Below are 18,239 nucleotides of genomic sequence, written 5' to 3'. Positions count from 1 at the left end.
AAAATCTGTGGGGTGATCTGAAGAGGGCTGTGCACAGGAGATGCCCTCGCAATCTGACAGATTTGGAGTGTTTTTGCAAAGAAGAGTGGGCAAATCTTGCCAAGTCAAAATGTGCCATGCTGATAGACTCATACCCAAAAAGACTGAGTGCTGTAATAAAATCAAAAGGTGCTTCAACAAAGTATTAGTTTAAGGGTGTGCATACTTATGCAACCGTATTATTTTATTTTTATATTTTTTCTTCCCTCTACCTAAAAGATTTCAGTTTGTTTTTCAATTGAGTTTATAGTTCACATTAACCCCTTAAGGACTCAGCCGGCATCCTGTGCGGATTAACCCCCGGGGCACCGCAATCTCACTTTAAACTCATGGCGTACCGTTACGTCATTGGTCCTTAAGGACTCGGGATCCATGCCGTACCGGTACGTCATGGGTCCCTAAGGGGTTAAAGGTGGAAAAAGTTCTGCAATGATTTATCTTTGTCATTTTTTTACATCACAGAAACCTGACATTTTTAACAGGGGTGTGTAGACTTTTTATATCCACTGTATATGCAGTACCTTTATCCAACTAAAAAGAAGGTTTTTACATTTCTAGTTGTTCTATAAAGGAATTTGTGGTGTGACACACACTGCTCCCTCCCAACTAAAAGAGGCAGTTGAGGAAAGTCAATCTCAGGGAAGATGAGGGTAATGGTGTTCTAAACATCAATATTGTTATGTCAGCAGTCTGTGCCAGTCAGAGCTCCTCTGTTCTCGGTGGACACTCGCCCATTTTCTTTTGCTTTTCAGTCGTCCGTGATCATTGGCATCCCTCTGTGCCTACTTGTTGGGCACAAGGGAGCTCTGCCCATGTCCCTGATAGGCCTGTGCGTGCTGTCTGCAGCTTCTTCTAGTGTCTCTAGGGCGCATGTGCACACCTATTACTACTTCCAGCTTATGACAGTATTCCCTGGGGTATATAGGGCATTCTCCCACTGAGGCAGGTGCCTGAGCAATAGGTTCTAGTTTGCTAGTTTCCTGTAATGGTGCTCCCTTGTCCTGGTTGCCTCCTGTGTACCGATCGCTGCCCGTTTATATATTTGACCCTTCATGGCCTTAATTAACCTCTGATTGTTCATCATTTTGAACCTGTGCTGCTCACCCTGACCTTTGGACTGTTTACTGGATTGTGCACAAAACCGAAATAGTGCTACCCTCCCATAGCTATTAAAACATGACAAATATACTAGTGGTCGGCTCGCAAGAAGTCAGAAATTACTTGTTTATTCCTAACTATAAAAACGCACCTATAATAAAACATACCATGTAGATAAAAATACACTAAGAACAAAATCATATACACATACATGGATGACAATATAAAATAGCAATATAAAATATTAAGAATAGTCACAGTCCCTCCTATATAGTGGGCTGCGGAGCTCTCACAGCTCACAATTGTGGTAGGTTAGTATAACACAATACGAGTTCACTCACATATACGCCAGTTCAGCCGCCTTTAGGCTAGTTTCACACTAGCGTTCGGCTGTCCGCTCGTGAGCTCCGTTTGAAGGGGCTCACGAGCGGACCCGAACGCTTCCGTCCAGCCCTGATGCAGTCTGAATGGATGCGGATCCGCTCAGAATGCATCAGTCTGGCGGCGTTCAGCCTCCGCTCCGCTCAGCAGGCGGACACCTGAACGCTGCTTGCAGCGTTCGGGTGTCCGCCTGGCCGTGCGGAGGTGTGCGGATCCGTCCAGACTTACAATGTAAGTCAATGGGGACGGATCCGTTTGAAGATGACACAATATGGCTCAATCTTCAAACGGATCCGTCCCCCATTGACTTTCAATGTAAAAGTCTGGACGGATCCGCTCAGGCTAATTTCACACTTAGCTTTTTTTTGCCAATATAATGCAGACGGATCCGTTCTGAACGGAGCCACCGTCTGCATTATATGATCGGATCCGTTCAGAACGGATCCGATCGAACGCTAGTGTGAAAGTAGCCTAAAATACATACTGTAGTCTATTGGGTTCCTTTTCTCTCACACAGCGTTTGGCACAAATGCGCTTCTTAACAGTTGTTTTATGGTTCCATCTGTGGAGTGGTACCTGGTGGAATCCAAGCTGTATACGGGTGGCCCCACGAGGGATCTCCCGCTGGTAACGGCACTTCGCTCCTGCGTGGTGTGAATTTCCAGACACTAGCGGCCCCACAGGTCGTTTCTCACTAGTAACGGCACTCTGCGCATGCGTGATCTGATTTTCCAGACGCCAAGGTGTATCGTTTTCGTATGTTTGTAACAATCTGAAATTTAGTAGTCTGTTAATGTAACACCGAATCTTCAGAAGGATGCAGTTGTTAATATCGCCAGACGCGTTTCAAAACCGCAAGGGTTTCTTCCTCAGTGGCAAAGAAATTGTGTTGACAGAGGGAGACACACCGCTCATTATAGGAGAGCCTAAGCTTGAATTAAAACCTGGACCGGACCGTGACTTATAATCTCGTATCTTACATATTACAGTACTTCATTTACACTATGCTTCTTTGCAATTTATATACCTACATTATTCTTCATATACATATCATCATCAGTACATATTCTTCTTTTCATAGTTATTAGATAAATATCGACACTTTAATTTAATGCAATATTGCCATACATCCATAGATCACGAGCCTATTTGACATACAACTATATATAGGCTAAGGATATGAATACAAAAAAGAAAAAAAAAATGTCTGCTTTATTTTGTTTCATGGAAAAATTGGTACCAGTGGGAGGATGCAGGACAGGTCGATGCGCTGGTAGAACAGCCTGGCATCGACATGTCATGTAAACCTGCCACAAGACCATCTATAAAAATCCCCAAATCTCCAGTTCAGAATTGAGTCCCTTGGGCACCATAGTTCCAAATTCATAAATCGTTTTTGACTCATACCTTGACATTTTGGATATAAAGTCGCCTCCCCTCCAATCTTTCTTAACGGACTGGAGAGCTGCAAATTTTAAGCCTGTTGGATCACTGGCGTGGTGTATATTAAAATGATTTGACAGCATGTGTTTTTCGTAGCCCTTTCTAATGTTGTTTATATGTTCAGATATCCTGACCTTGAGGGTCCTACTGGTGCGGCCCACGTACTGTTTTGCACATGGGCATTCCAACATATATATTACAGCCTTACTGTTACATGATAGAATTTCCTTTATCTCCCATTCATGTGAATTGGTTTGGGAAATTATTTTCATGTTTTTTTTAGAGAACTTTCTTGTTCTGCAATTACCACATGTTCCGCACCTGTAGAACCCTTTCAAGGTCGTCCAAGGTGTAGTTATGGATGTTTTTTTTCTGTTTTCTAATGGTGGGGGCTATTTGCAGCCCTAAGTTTGCTGCTCTTGAATAAACAATGGGCGGTTTATTTGGCAAAACAGTAGTCAAAATTGTATCTTCTCGTAACATATGCCAATGTTTATTCACAACTAAATAATTTTTTTAGATTCTGTATTAAAAGGCAACATTAGCTTAGATGTTTCCTCTCCTTGATTGTCTCTTTTTCCCTTTTCTTCAAAAAATGTAAGTCTATCCAAACTCCTCACTCTTTTTAATGCATCATCTAATTATACAGATGAATATTGTTTTTCCATGAACTGATTTTTCATAGATGTTGCCTCCAGTTCAAATTGTTCATCTCTTGTACAGGTACATTTTAATCTATGAAACTGGCTGAATGGTACATTCAGCAACCATCGGGGCAGATGATAGCTGGTATTCAAAATAAAACAGTTCTTTGCTACAGATTTTTGATATGTGCTGCATAAAAATGTTGAATCCTTTATTTCTATATTTTGGTCCAAAAACTGTACCAGTTGAGTACTAATGTTGGGTGTAAATTTGAGATTGAGTTCGTTATTGTTTAACTCATCCAAAAAACACAATAAGTCATCATGCGACCTATCCCATCCCAAAATAATATCATCAATGTAGCGCTTCCAGAGCACCAGACCCGACCCCAGCATGGGTATTATGATGTTCTGTTCCCAAGCCACCATGAACAGATTGGCATAGCTGGGGGCGAATTTGGTGCCCATGGCTGTGCCCATCAACTGTAAATAATATCTTGAATCAAAATAAAATAATTGTGTGTTAATGCAAATCTAATGCTATCCAAAATAATTATTTTCAAATCTTTTCTTTGGGATAACATGGTCTCTAGCTTGTATACCTTGCACGTGGTTGATGCATGTATAAAGTGAGCTAATATCCAACGTTGCCATGATCCATCCAGGCTTATATGTCAGATTTTCAAACAAGTTAACAACCGTTGTGGTGTCTTTCAAATACGAATGAATATCTTTTACATATGGTTGTAACATATGGTCTAAGTACTGTGACAGATTAGATGTTAATGAGCCTATTCCGGAGACAATAGGTCTCCTAGGTGGATTAATAGGATCCTTATGTACCTTCAGGATGCAATAAAAAACTGGTAACTTTTTGGGAGTGTCCAATATAAAATCTTATTCGGATTTATTCAAAATTAATTTCTCTTTCACTATCTCACACATATTCCTCAATTCTTCCTCATATGTGTTGAAGACCCATAACTGGGGCTCCACAGTTATTTTGCATATCATATGTTCTAACAGGATCCTTCTCTAAGGTTTTATATGTTTTTCCATCAGAAAGTTTCTTCTTAGATTCATCCTCATATTTCGTTGTATCCAGAATCACTATTGCACCGCCTTTATCGGCAGGGCGAATTGTGATCTGATAATTCTGTTGTAGATCCCTCACTGCTTGCATCTCATCTTTAGTTAGATTACAATCTGTCAGCTTTTTTGTGCTAATTTTTCTAATGTCCATTTCAACTGCCCCTTTAAATGCCAACATTTCTTTCCCCATCTCCTGTGTTGGGTACATCCGAGATTTTAATTTCAAATCAACGTGTTTATACATTCGTGTTTACTGGATTGCATTTAAGCTGCCCACTCTGACATTGTTTTCCTAACTGTGGTTTTACCTGATCCTTGGGTGCTCTACACCAGAATTTCTTGACCCCCATGGGTCCGTAGCCACTAACTTTTAAGAGTCAGAGCTAAAACCTTTTATTTGTCGTCCAGAGGAGAGATTCTCAGAACCCTACAAGAACATCAAGGCGCTTGCCCTTTCAGAAAATGTCTCCAAATGTTTGGTTCAAAGAAAAGGAAGCATCAGGGGCGTTGCTAGGGTCTCAAAAGGTCCAGGGCCCAAGCCCCAATGAATAAGGCCCAGTTCTCTAAGTCACACACCCCTCCCCCTAAAACCATATTTTGCTGTACTTGCTATACAGCAGCACATACCTGTCACATCCAGTGCCTCCCAGGTGACGTCTCCTCTGATGTAGATCTTCTCTGTTATCCTCTCCATTTTGTCAGGACATCTTCTCTCAGTCGTCATTGTGACACACAGACATCTTAGCTTCCTCACATTTCTATCATCTTCCCTCAACCTGGAGTCCCAACAGTGTTATCCTGCTGCTCGCTTTGCTCCCCAATACCCCCAACTACTATCCTAAAAAAAAAATTGTGCCCCCCATAGTAATAGTGCTTCTCATAGTCCCACCAATAGTAATTCCCTTCTAGAATGCCTGCATTAGTAATACAGCCCCCTACAGTGTCCCCAACCGTTATAACACTCCTCAAGAGTGGCTCCATTAGTAGAAAAGCCCTCCAGTAATACTAATACCCTCACAGAGTCCCCAGTAGAAATAAGGCCCCTTATTGTTCCCCCAATGGTAATAAAACTCACTACAGACCCCTCAGTAGTAATATGGCCCCCGCCCATAGTACTCTTAGTAGAAATAAAGTGGATCTTTGAGTAATTCCTATAGAGCCCCCAGTAGTAATAAGAACGCCCATAATGTCCCATGTATTTATAATATCCCTACAGTGCACGCAGTATTTATACTGCCCCCTACTGTTATAATGCTCGCCCTGAAGTGCCCCCGGTATTTATAATGCCCCCTGCAGTGCCCCCTGTAGTTATATTCCTCCCTCCACTTTACAGTGCCATGTAAATAACATCACACCATATCACCTGTCCCCTCCAAAATATAGTCCTATGTAAATAACATTACTCCCATCTCTTCAACCCCTCCAATATATAGTCCCGTGTAAATAACACAATTTTCCTCCCTCCGCTATAGAGTCCCATGTAAATAACATCCCTCTCTATCTACAGCCCCCCTCTAAAATACAATCCCATGTAAATAACTTCACTGCCTCCAACATGCAATCCCATCTAAACATCACCCCCTCAGCGTTCTGGCCCATGTAAATAACATTACGCCCTTCCCCAGCCACCTTCAACATACAGTCCCATGTAAATACTCTCACCCCCCCAACATTCAGTCCCATATAAATAGGATCACTGCCCCCTCAGACCCCTGTAACATTCAGTTCCATGTAAATAATATTACTCCCTCCCACAGCCCCCTCTGACATCCAGTCCCATGTAAATAACATCACACCCTCACCCAGCCCCCTCCAAAATACAGTCCCATGTAAATAACATCACTCCCTCCTAAAGCCAACATCAACATACAGTCCCATGTAAATAACATCACCACCTCCCACAGCCGCCTTCAACATACATTCCCATGTAAATAATGTCACTCCCTCCCCAGTCACCTCCAACACGCAGTTCTATGTAAATAACACCCCTCATTTAAGCCCTAATATACAGTCCCAGTTAAATAACCACAACTCCCAGCATTGCTCTGCCTCTCCCTTCACTTACCTCTCCTCATGTACAGGCCTCACCACAGCTTCTTCCCCCAAGACTTCTCCTCTTCACTGCCATCCTCTCCCGCACTGGTCACATGATGGTGACATCACAGATCCTTCTCATCCACTGCCTGTTTTACTGGTCACATGACCTGTGATGTCATCACTGGTCCTTTAGCTCTTCCAGTGCATCAGATTCAATTGTATTGCAGTCCAAAGGATGGCAATATAGTTGTTTCTAGCAGGCAGGAAGGACATTCGGAGCCTGGGACAAAACATCAGGGGCCCAGGCCCCGAATGTTTTAACCTAGCAATCCCCCTGGCAAGCGAAAGCAGTGTGGTACTGTTATGTCTGTGCTTCATGTCCGCCAAAGCTACCCTGCTTTCGGTTGACATGGCTACTGGGTCACGCACCCGACCTCTTCTGCCGGTCCTTGCCCACTAGGGAGCTATGCTTGTGTCCCTGATAAGTCTCTACAGCCTATACATGCACACCTCCTATTGCTCCCAGCCTATGACAGCCTGCTTTTAGTTATATAGGGCATCCTCCCAAGGAAGAGCAATAGGTTGTAGTTTGCTGGGTATCTTGCAAAGGTTTGCCATGGTCCTGTTTTGGCTTCCCTTGTAAGGGTTTCTGCCTGTTTTTGACTCGGATTTGACCATTCGCTGCCTTACTTGGCCTCTGCTGTTTCTCATTTTGCCCTGACCTCAGCTTGTTTCCTGACTATGTTTTTTCCTGACACCTTGGTGTTCTGCACCGTTGTCTATTGACCCCCCATCGGAGAGCAGGCACTGAACAGAGACTGCCACTGATATAATGCTTTTAGGAGTAGCCAAGTCATATTCTACAGTAGCACAGCCAAACCACTTCCATAACAAGCATATTCTTGTTTTTAGTATGTTTATGCTTACTGTTAGCATGAAATTCGTAAGGAGAATGCCCAAGTGGCAGGTGACCATAAAAATTACTTATAAGCCCCTTGTTTTGGCAATTAGCCAGACCTCTTGATCAGCTTGCTACAGTTGGGGACTCTCCATGCAGCACGTTTTCTACTTTTCTTAATCACTTTGCCATATATAGAAAACTCTTATCCCTAATGAGATTTTCTAAAACATTGCTTTCTGTGAACCAAGAGACCTTTACTTAAAAAGATACCAGTGTATTTTTATCAGATTATGTAGAATCAGCGGGCATGTCCAGCAGCCTCTAGCCCCTGTACAAACCCAGGTGAGAAAATCTATGGGACAGGTGAGATTTTTTTTACACAGTCTCTCCTTTACTCAACCTCTATCAGTCTTGCTTTGGGGGGCTTAGGCTACAAATGACATTGACAATCTCTCCTTATAATTATTTGTGTCATTGTCCTTGACATATTAACTTGGTTGCAAAGTATGGAGTCGTGGCATCCCTCACATGCCCACACACTGTAGCTGCCTTGGACAGGCAGTAAAGTGTCTCACAACCTTGTTTAGGTAAGCTGTCTTTGATGTTCATGAGACATTAGTGAATACTACAGCCATATGGTGTACTAACCACGTCATAACAGAGTGCCCCATCCATTGATAGCTCTTAGACTTTCAGTGTAAAAGACTGATTACTTTCTAATTTTTAAAGGTTGCATAGCAACCTGTGTGGTTGCCATGACTTCTGGGAGGTTGGTACTTCACAAAGTGGGTAGAGGACCCACCTTAGTGCACAAATATGGAAGCTATGGGGAATAACGCTAGTAGATATTGGGTGGCAAAAGTCTAAGACTATGGCCATGGATGTCTGCAATGGTGTAGTTGGCATTACAACTTCACACCACTATGCCAAGTATAGCACTGAAGCTTAACAGCTATACTAAACTAAAGATGAGGAGGTGTTTGCAAACTGTATCCAGTCATGTAAAAGGATAACTCAGACAGGGACACTGATGATGAAAGGATTGTGCCATATAGTGATACTAATTATGGCAGGGCCAATGGCATTTGGGTCAACAGAAAACATCAAGAATAAAGTATGGAAGTTAAAACTAAGACAGGGTAAGCTTTATGATTTGTAGTGCCCCCTATGTGTTAATGTTCCCCCTATGTAAATTAGTCACTTTGTCTGGGTGCCTAAGAACATGAGGCTGAAAATTCTCCAATCACAGAGGAATTTGAGAATTTAACCCAGTGACTGCCCATTATTTGTCATGACAGCACACACTCCAGAGTCAGTTTTAGGGGATCTCATGACCAATTACCTTAGTAGGAGAAACCCAGCAGAGATGAAGAGATGAGTAGATACGCACACTACACCCAAAAACTCCACCTTACATCATTTTGAACACTCAGTAAAGTTTGGGAAAAGCACACTTTAGTCCAGCTAGGGTTGAGCGAACCAGAACTGTAAAGTTCGGGTTCGTACCGAACTTTAGGATTTTTGGACCCCAGACCCGAACCCAAACATTTCAGTAAATGTTCGAGTTCGGTGTTCGGTGCTTTCTTGGCGCTTTTTGAAAGGGTGCAGAGCAGCCAATCAACAAGCGTTTAACTGTCTGACCTTAGAAGCCATCACACAGCGCCCTCTGACATCCAGTCCCATGTAAATAACATCACACCCTCACCAGGTACAGGCAAATATTTTCTTTCTTCTTTTATTGTGTGTCAATGAGAGTGCCAGAGCCACCAGATTACCAAGGAGTGCGCTCCTTAAATACAAAACAAAACGAGAAAACCATTGGGTACCTTCAATAGTCACCTAAAACCCAAATCTGGAAATTCTACGAAGGGTTGCTCGGAGACTACATTCAATAGAAAAAAAGATGATCATTGTTAGAATCTCACTGTCCTCTCCAACAACACCAGGAACATTCCCCTGCAAACAGACCAAATGTAAGACTTGTCTGTCTATACATAATGACCACTGACAAGGTGCAGGTCCACAATAAAGATCAGGACTACAAGATACCAGGTGCATTCACCTGCACCACCTTAAATGTGCTCTATTTGATTTTATAGTCCAAATGTCCTACTGGGGGTCTATATGTCGGTGAAACTGGTAGAAAACTCAGAACAAGAATGAACTCTCATCGCCCCACAATAAGAGAAGAAAGAGAAAAGTTTCACTGCACATGGAAGCCCAGTGTCCCCTTACCACAAAGCCCATGGACTGTTCTGTGGGCTGGCGCAGTTCCCTCTTTTGCGCAGCCAGCTTGCAGCGCCGTACCACCCAAGGGGGAGGGACCCTAGGTGTGTACACTAACAATCAATGGGACTCTTGTCTCAGGACTGTTGGACTCAGGGAGCTTTGTCACTCTTATCTTGACCTCTCTTCCTCATGTGTTGTCCCCTGGGAAAAATCTGGGGGTCACGTGTATTCACGGGGGCACCAGAGTTTACCCGGTGGTCCAGGTTACTCTGGAGACAGGCTGGGGTGCCCTGACACACAATGTGGGGGTGCTGAAACGCTTACTGCATGATGCTATTATTGGTAGTGACTGCCCCCTGTTCTGGGACCTGTGGGCAAAGACGACTATGCCAAATCACCCAGAAGGTCCATGCAACCCGGTGGGTGCAAGTCCAGAGGTAACCCAGGAGTTTCCTCTCGCTGTCCTGCTAGAGGAAAATGAGGAAGAGGCTACCACAGAGTAAAATGTCCCCGACTTGGAGGTGTCCCGGGGAAATTCTGGTACGGCCCAACTCTGAGATTTGACCTTGAAAGGGGCACTAGAGAATGTGGTGGTCCTTAATGGGATTCCCCAGGAGCCCAGGGCCAACCAACGGTTTCCACACTTTGCCCTGAATCAGGACCTTTTATACCGGGTGACCAAGATACGGGACAAAGTGGTAGAGCAGCTACTAGTCCCGGGATAGATGTAGGGTTGTAAGCCGTATACCGGGGCGGGCTCCCCAGGATACAGTGAGGCCACGAATGAGGTTGGCAGAACAGTAGAGCAAATAAAAATAAGAATACCAACTAGCCATGGCCCTATATACTCCAGACATTCACCAGGGGCCCCCTTGTGTCCAGTTATCACCACATCATGTCCCCCATCTCCTGAAGCAGTTCTTGGATCAGAACCAGAGATTCACCAACCAACAGGCATCCCATGCCCCCTCTCCTCCTGCTGCACAAGGAATTTGTCCTCCTTCCCGCTCCCCTGGTCCCTACTTGGCGGGCGTCCCCACACTGATCAACCGGATCTTCATGGGACAACATCCATCCGCAATTGTCTGAAGCAACCCCACCAGGTACAGGGGTCACGACCGACCCTGTGAATATACCCCTCCAGGAATTTCCCCTGCACTCTTCCATGAGACCGAAATCATCTGCTTTATTTGATGAGGACTCCAGGCCACCCACCATTGCGGATCTGCGCACTCTTATTTGCTCTCTACCCTCTAAGGCTGATCTATCTAGTTTCGCTGCCAACATCCTACAAGAATGTAAACGGGAATTTTCCCAGGTCCAATCTGAGATGGCCATGCTCGATATCAAGGTCAACTCTGTCACCCAGGATCATGCAACCTTATCAGCTAGTGTGGAATTTCTACAAGACAAAGTCCAAGCTCACGATGCACAACCATATGACCTACAACAACACCTAGGCGATATTGAAAACCTCAGTCGTCGCAAAAATTTAAAGATTAGAGGTCTTCCAGAGTCAATAACAGCGGCGGACCTGCTACCCTGGATAGTTGGAATTTTCAACGGAATTCTGGGGCGCCCGCCTAACTCTCACATAAAGATTAACAGAGCACATAGGGCCCTGAGACCTCCTAACCCTGATAGTGCTAAACCGAGAGACATCATTTGCAGAATCCACTTTTATGCCATAAAGAACAGGGACAGATCCTGAATAAAGCACGACAGTCCTCCCCTCTATCCTATAATGGGGTCCCCATCATCCTGCTACAGGACCTCTCACACCATACTCTGTTGCCGCGAGCTGCCCTACATCCGCTATTGGATCTTCTTAAAGACCGAGGTATTCTTTATCGCTGGGGTTACCCATTTGCTCAAATTGGGGGTCCTAAAGGACATGCTGTGACTCTCCGTAATCCCTCTGACTTGCCACACTTCCTACAACAGCTAGGCTTGCCGCTGGTCGATCTGGGCCCCTGGCCATCTATCCTCCCACCTACTTCCACATTGCCAAGACAACCTCATCCGCCTCATGTCGCCACCAATGGGGCACCTGGACCAATTATGCCAACTCCACGGGATTGTAGACAACGACAATCAGATGGTCCTAGACACAGATCCCATCTAACTTCGTCACCTGAAGGACTGCCTGCTGTTTCTGTTTGGGACTTTTAACCCACAGCCATGACGGCTCCTATTTTTTTCACGCCTAACATCACCTTGTTCTTTTGATTTTCTCTTTCTCAGTGGCTGTTATTATCGACATTCAGTCCAATATGATAGAGGATGTGGTAGGCCTGTTTTTCCCTGGCTACTACTTTTCCCCAAGAGTCCGAGACACTCCCTCAGGGCTACTTTGTCTCTAGTGACTATCTCTCTAGACCTTTTGGTCACGTTAGTTCTTTCTCTTGTTTGCGTCCCCTTTCTTTCTTCTTTTTCTTATTTCTCTTTACTCTTTTCCCGACTTCTGTCCATCACCCTTCCCTGTGTCCCTTGAGCTCTTTCCTATATGCAGTTATGATGTCACTCAAGATAGCGTCTTTCAACGCGAATGGCCTTAACACCCCTGAAAAAAAGAATCCAGGTTGTTCACCATTTTCATCGTCAGAAGGTACACGTTTGTTTCCAAGAAACACACTTTAAATAGGGTGGTGCCCCTGGCATACGGCTTTAGCATTACACATCCTGGCACTTTGCAAAAACCTGGTGAATAAGACAAAAGGTGTCGCCATAGCGATCCATAGGTCTTTGCCTCACCAAGTGCTGGGCTGCACTGTTGATCCTGGAGCCAGATACTTGATTCTTTCATTATTAATTGGTGGATGTGAATTCACCTTTCTTAACGCCTATGCCCCCAACCAAAACCAGGCCTCCTTTTTTCTGGACCTAGTTGACAAAGCCCTTCCCTTGATTCAAGGAATGGTCGTCTTTTGCGGCGACTTTAACCTGACCATTGACGCTACACTCAACAATTTGACCGGACGTGCTTCCCTTCCCTACTCCACTATTAAAAAAGTTAAAAGAGCATTCCTCCGATCACAACTCTGTGACCAATGGTGCCTCCAACACCCAGCAGAAAAAAGACTATACTTTATATTCTGCCCCTCACTCTTCCTACAGCCGCATAGATTACGTTCTCCTCCAACAACTGGCTCTATCGTGGTTGGACTCCACACAAATAGGCAACATCCTGTGGTTGGACCATGACCTGATATTTTGCTCCCTGAACCTTCCCTTTCTTACCAAAAATGAATGGACCTGACGTTTAAACAAATCTCTCCTTTTTGACCCGGTGTGCGCTGTGGACCACTGTGTCAGATTTTTTGTCTGATCACAGTGTGGACAACACTCCTCTCCCAATGAAATTGAAGCCCTGAAGTGTGTCCTGCACATAGTCTTTATTAAAAGGATTCTGTCAGCTCGTTTTAGCTTATAGAGCTGCGGACATGCACGGCTAGATCGCCGCTAACATGTCCACAATATACCTGTCCCATAAAGCGGTGTCCTTTTATTGTGTTTAAAAAATTATTTTAGAGATATGTAAATGAGCCTGGTAAGGTGCCCAAGGGGCTGTACTAACCTTCTTGGTGTCCAGCCACGCCCCCTGTGAAGGAGCCCAGCACCGCCTGCGTCCTCCGAATCTCCTCCTTTCTTCACAGTTAGATTGCCGTAATCTCATGATGCGCGATCTTGCACATGCATAGTTCCTTCCCTGAGGCTGATGCCAGCACAGGTAAGGAACACTATACTGGTACTGCACATGTGCGATCTCACGCATCTCGAGATTAGGGCAATCTAACTGTGAAGAAAGCAGGAGATTCGGAGATTCAGAGTTAGTACAGCCCCATATCTCTAAAATCATTTTTCTAACACAATAAAAGGACACCGCTTTATCGGGCAGGTATATTGCGGACATGCTAGCGGCGATCTAGGCGTACATGTCCACAGCTCTAAAGGCTGAAACGAGGTGACAGAATCCCTGTAACCTCTTCCTGACACATGACATACCATTATGGCATGTTGTCCTGGTACTTAAGGACACATGACGTATTGGTACGTCATGTATAGCTCCGATCACCGGGGCTCCTTTTTGGCTAGGCCCAGTGGCTGGACCCCGGTCAGTGCAGCCGAGATGAGGACATTTTGGGGCCTCATGCTGCACATGGGCCTAGTCAAGAAACCTAGTGTCAGGCATTACTGGAATGGGGACGTCCTCTACCAGACCCCACTTTACAGTACGGCCATGACACGCTCCCAGTTTGAGGCCACCCGGAAATGCCTGCATTATTCAGATAATGCATCATGTCCCCCCCAAAGTGATCCTGCCAATGACCGCCTGTACAAAATCATCGATCACCTTGGGGCCAAATTTGTACAGGCCTATGTACAGTACAGACCAAAAGTTTGGACACACCTTCTCATTCAAAGAGTTTTCTTTATTTTCATGACTATGAAAATTGTAGATTCACACTGAAGGCATCAAAATTGTGAATTAACACATGTGGAATTATAAACATAACAAAAAAGTGTGAAACAACTGAAAATATGTCATATTCTAGGTTCTTCAAAGTAGCCACCTTTTGCTTTGATTACTGCTTTGCACACTCTTGGCATTCTCTTGATGAGCTTCAAGAGGTAGTCACCTGAAATGGTCTTCCAACAGTCTTGAAGGAGTTCCCAGAGATGCTTAGCACTTGTTGGCCCTTTCACTCTGCGGTCCAGCTCACCCCAAACCATCTCGATTGGGTTTGGGTCCGGTGACTGTGGAGGCCATGTCATCTGGCACAGCACCCCATCACTCTCCTTCATGGTCAAATAGCCCTTACACAGCCTGGAGGCGTGTTTGGGGTCATTGTCCTGTTGAAAAATAAATGATGGTCCAACTAAACGCAAACTGAATGGAATAACATGCCGCTGCAAGATGCTGTGGTAGCCATGCTGGTTCAGTATGCCTTCAATTTTGAATAAATCCCCAACAGTGTCACCAGAAAAGAACCCCCACACCACCTCCCCCATGCTTCACGGTGGGAACCAGGCATGTAGAGTCCATTCGTTCACCTTTTCTGCGTCGCACAAAGACACGGTGGTTGGAACCAAAGATCTCAAATTTGAACTCATCAGACCAAAGCACAGATTTCCACTGGTCTAATGTCCATTCCTTGTGTTCTTTAGCCCAAACAAGTCTCTTCTGCTTGTTGCCTTTCCTTAGCAGTGGTTTCCTAGCAGATATTCTACCATGAAGGCCTGATTCACACAGTCTCCTCTTAACAGTTGTTCTAGAGATGTGTCTGCTGCTAGAACTCTGTGTGGCATTCACCTGGTCTCTAATCTGAGCTGCTGTTAACCTGCGATTTCTGAGGCTGGTGACTCGGATGAACTTATCCTCTGCAGCAGAGGTGACTCTTGATCTTCCTTTCCTGGGACGGTCCGCATGTGAGCCAGTTTCTTTGTAGCGCTTGATGGTTTTTGTGACTGCACTTGGGAACACTTTCAAAGTTTTCCTAATTTTTCGGACTGACTGACTCGTTTTTCTTTACTTAGCTGCTTTTTTCTTGCCATAATACAAATTCTAACAGTCTATTAAGTAGGACTATCAGCTGTGTATCCACCTGACTTCTCCACAACGCAACTGATGGTCCCAACCCCATTTATAAGGCAAGAAATCCCACTTATTAAACCTGACAGGGCACACCTGTGAAGTTAAAACCATTTCAGGTGACTACCTCTTGAAGCTTATCAAGAGAATGCCAAGAGTGTGCAAAGCAGTAATCAAAGCAAAAGGTGGCTACTTTGAAGAACCTAGAATATGACATATTTTCAGTTGTTTCACACTTTTTTTGTTATGTATATAATTCCACATGTGTTAATTCATAGTTTTGATGCCTTCAGTGTGAATCTACAATTTTCATAGTCATGAAAATAAAGAAAACTCTTTGAATGAGAAGGTGTGTTTAAACTTTTGGTCTGTACTGTACCTGGAAGGGAGGTCGCGGTTGATGAGTCTCTCATTGCATTCAAGGGGAGACTAATTTTCCACCAGTATGTTCCCTCTAAGCGGGCGAGGTAAGGCGTGAAGCTGTACAAACTTTGTGAGAGTACCTCAGGGTACACTTACAAGTTTTACTGTGTACGAGGGGCGAGATTCCCATATTCAACCCCCAGAATGTCCCTCCACTCTGGGTATTTGCGGGAAACCGGAACAGACCTTATGCACCCACTGCTAGATAAGGGTTACCACCTGTACTAGTATCCCCTTGTTCCAGTCTCTCGCCACCAGATCCACGTCCGCTTGTGGGACCGTGCGTAAAAATCATTGCAGCCTCCCTTCCCATCCCCTCCAGGTACCTATCCCCAGGGGTGAGACCCATGCCCTTACCACTGGAAACCTGTTGCTGGTTAGATATAAGGACAAGAGGGATGTCCTTGTACAGTCCACAATTCATGGTAACGGCATCCACCCTGTCCCTGTGCGAGGTACCGCGGCAAAGGTCCTCAAGCCCGATTGTATCATCGACTACAATCGGTATATGGGAGGAGTTGATCTCTCTGATCAAGTCCTCAAGCCATATAACTTCTTGCACAAAACTCTGGCATGGTACAAAAAAGTTGCAGTCTACTTGGTGCAGGTTGCCTTGTACAACTCTTTCGTGCTGTCCCGGAGCGCTGGCAACACAGGGACATTCCTTCAGTTCTATGAGGCAGTCCTCAAGGACCTGATCTTTTCTGACCGGGAAAGAGCAGGCTGGATTACCTTGGGAACTGGAGGCCCCCCGGATCGTTCTTGGCCAACACTTTCCTGGATAGAAGGGACGGATACGGAAGGACACTACTACTCAGTGTGACACGTGCCCCAATCATCCGGTAAAAAAAAAAACGGTGCTACAAAAAGGTATTTTTTTGTCACCTTACATCACAAAAATTGTAATAGCAAGCGATCAAAAAGTCATATGCCCCCCAAAATAGTGCCAATAAAACCATCCTCTCATTCAGCAAAAAATGAGCCCCTTCATAACATAATCGGCTAAAAACTTTTAAAAAAATGACTCTTAGACTATGGAGATACTAAAATGTTTTTTTTTTTCTTTATAAAAAGATAATGTAGTGTAAAACATAAATAAATAAAGGACACCACTACTCAGTGTAAGACGTGCCCCGATCATCCGGGCCTCTGCATTATTGGTTGCCTCAGGGAGTACCACACTTCCATGGAGTACTAAATTTATATCCCAATTTAGCCACTGACTATCGGATAAAAAACTGGTTCTCAGACTTGAGACACTAAACTTAAAAAATGTATTTTGTAAAACTAAAATAAATAGACATATTAGGTATAGCCGCGTCCGTAAGAATCTGCTCTATAAAAATCCCAACCCCTCAGATGAACACGGTAAAAAAATAAAAAAAATATAAAAAAAAAACGTGCCCAAAAAGCTATTTTCTGGCTAATTTTCCATGTTAATCCATTTTTTTACAATAACAAAGCAAGGGTTAACAGCCAAACAAAACTTAATATTTATTACCCTCATACTACAGTTTACAGAAACACCCCATATGTGGTCGTAAACTGCTGTATGACCAAATGGCAGGGCGCAGAAGGAAAGGAATGCCGTATGGATTAAAATGGTAAATTTGCCCAAAAATGTAAATTCTCAAATATCACCCCCATTTGCCAATAACTCTTGTGCAACACCTAAAGGGTTAACAAAGTTTGTAAAATTAGTTTTGAATACCTTAAGGGGTGTAGTTTTTTAGATGGGGTAACTTTTATGGAGTTTCTTCTCTAGGGGTGCATCAGGGGGGCTTCAAATAGGACATGGTTTAAATAAACCAGTCCAGCAAAATCTGCCTTCCAAAAACCATACGGCGCAACTTTCCCGATACGTCCTACTGTGTGTCCATACAGCAGTTTATGGCCACATATGGGGTGTTTCTGCAAACTACAGAATCGGGGCAATAAATATAGCATTTTGTTTGGCTGTTAACCCTTGCTTTGTTACTGGAAAAAAATTGATTAAAATTGAAAATTTGCCCAAAAATCTAAATTCTGAAATGTTATCTCCATTTGCCATTAACTCTTGTGGAACACCTAAAGGGTTAACGACGTTTGTAAAATCTGTTTTGAATACCTTGAGGGGTGTAGTTTCTAGAATTGGGTGGTTTCTATTATGTAAGCCTCGCAAAGTGACTTCAGACCTGCACTGGTCCCTAAAAATAGGGTTTTTGAAAATTTCAGAAAAATTTCAAGATTTGCTTCTAAACTTCTAAGCCTTGTAACGTCCCCAAAAACTAAAATGTCATTCTCAAAATGATCCAAACATGAAGTAGACCTAGGGGGAATGTAAAGTAATAACTATTTTTGTAGGTATTACTATGTATTA

This window comes from Bufo gargarizans, chromosome 10 (genome assembly GCF_014858855.1).
Source record: "Bufo gargarizans isolate SCDJY-AF-19 chromosome 10, ASM1485885v1, whole genome shotgun sequence".
Classification (NCBI taxonomy): Eukaryota; Metazoa; Chordata; class Amphibia; order Anura; family Bufonidae; genus Bufo; species Bufo gargarizans.
The sequence above is the reverse complement of the archived record's forward strand: the minus strand, read 5'-3'. Positions refer to the sequence as shown.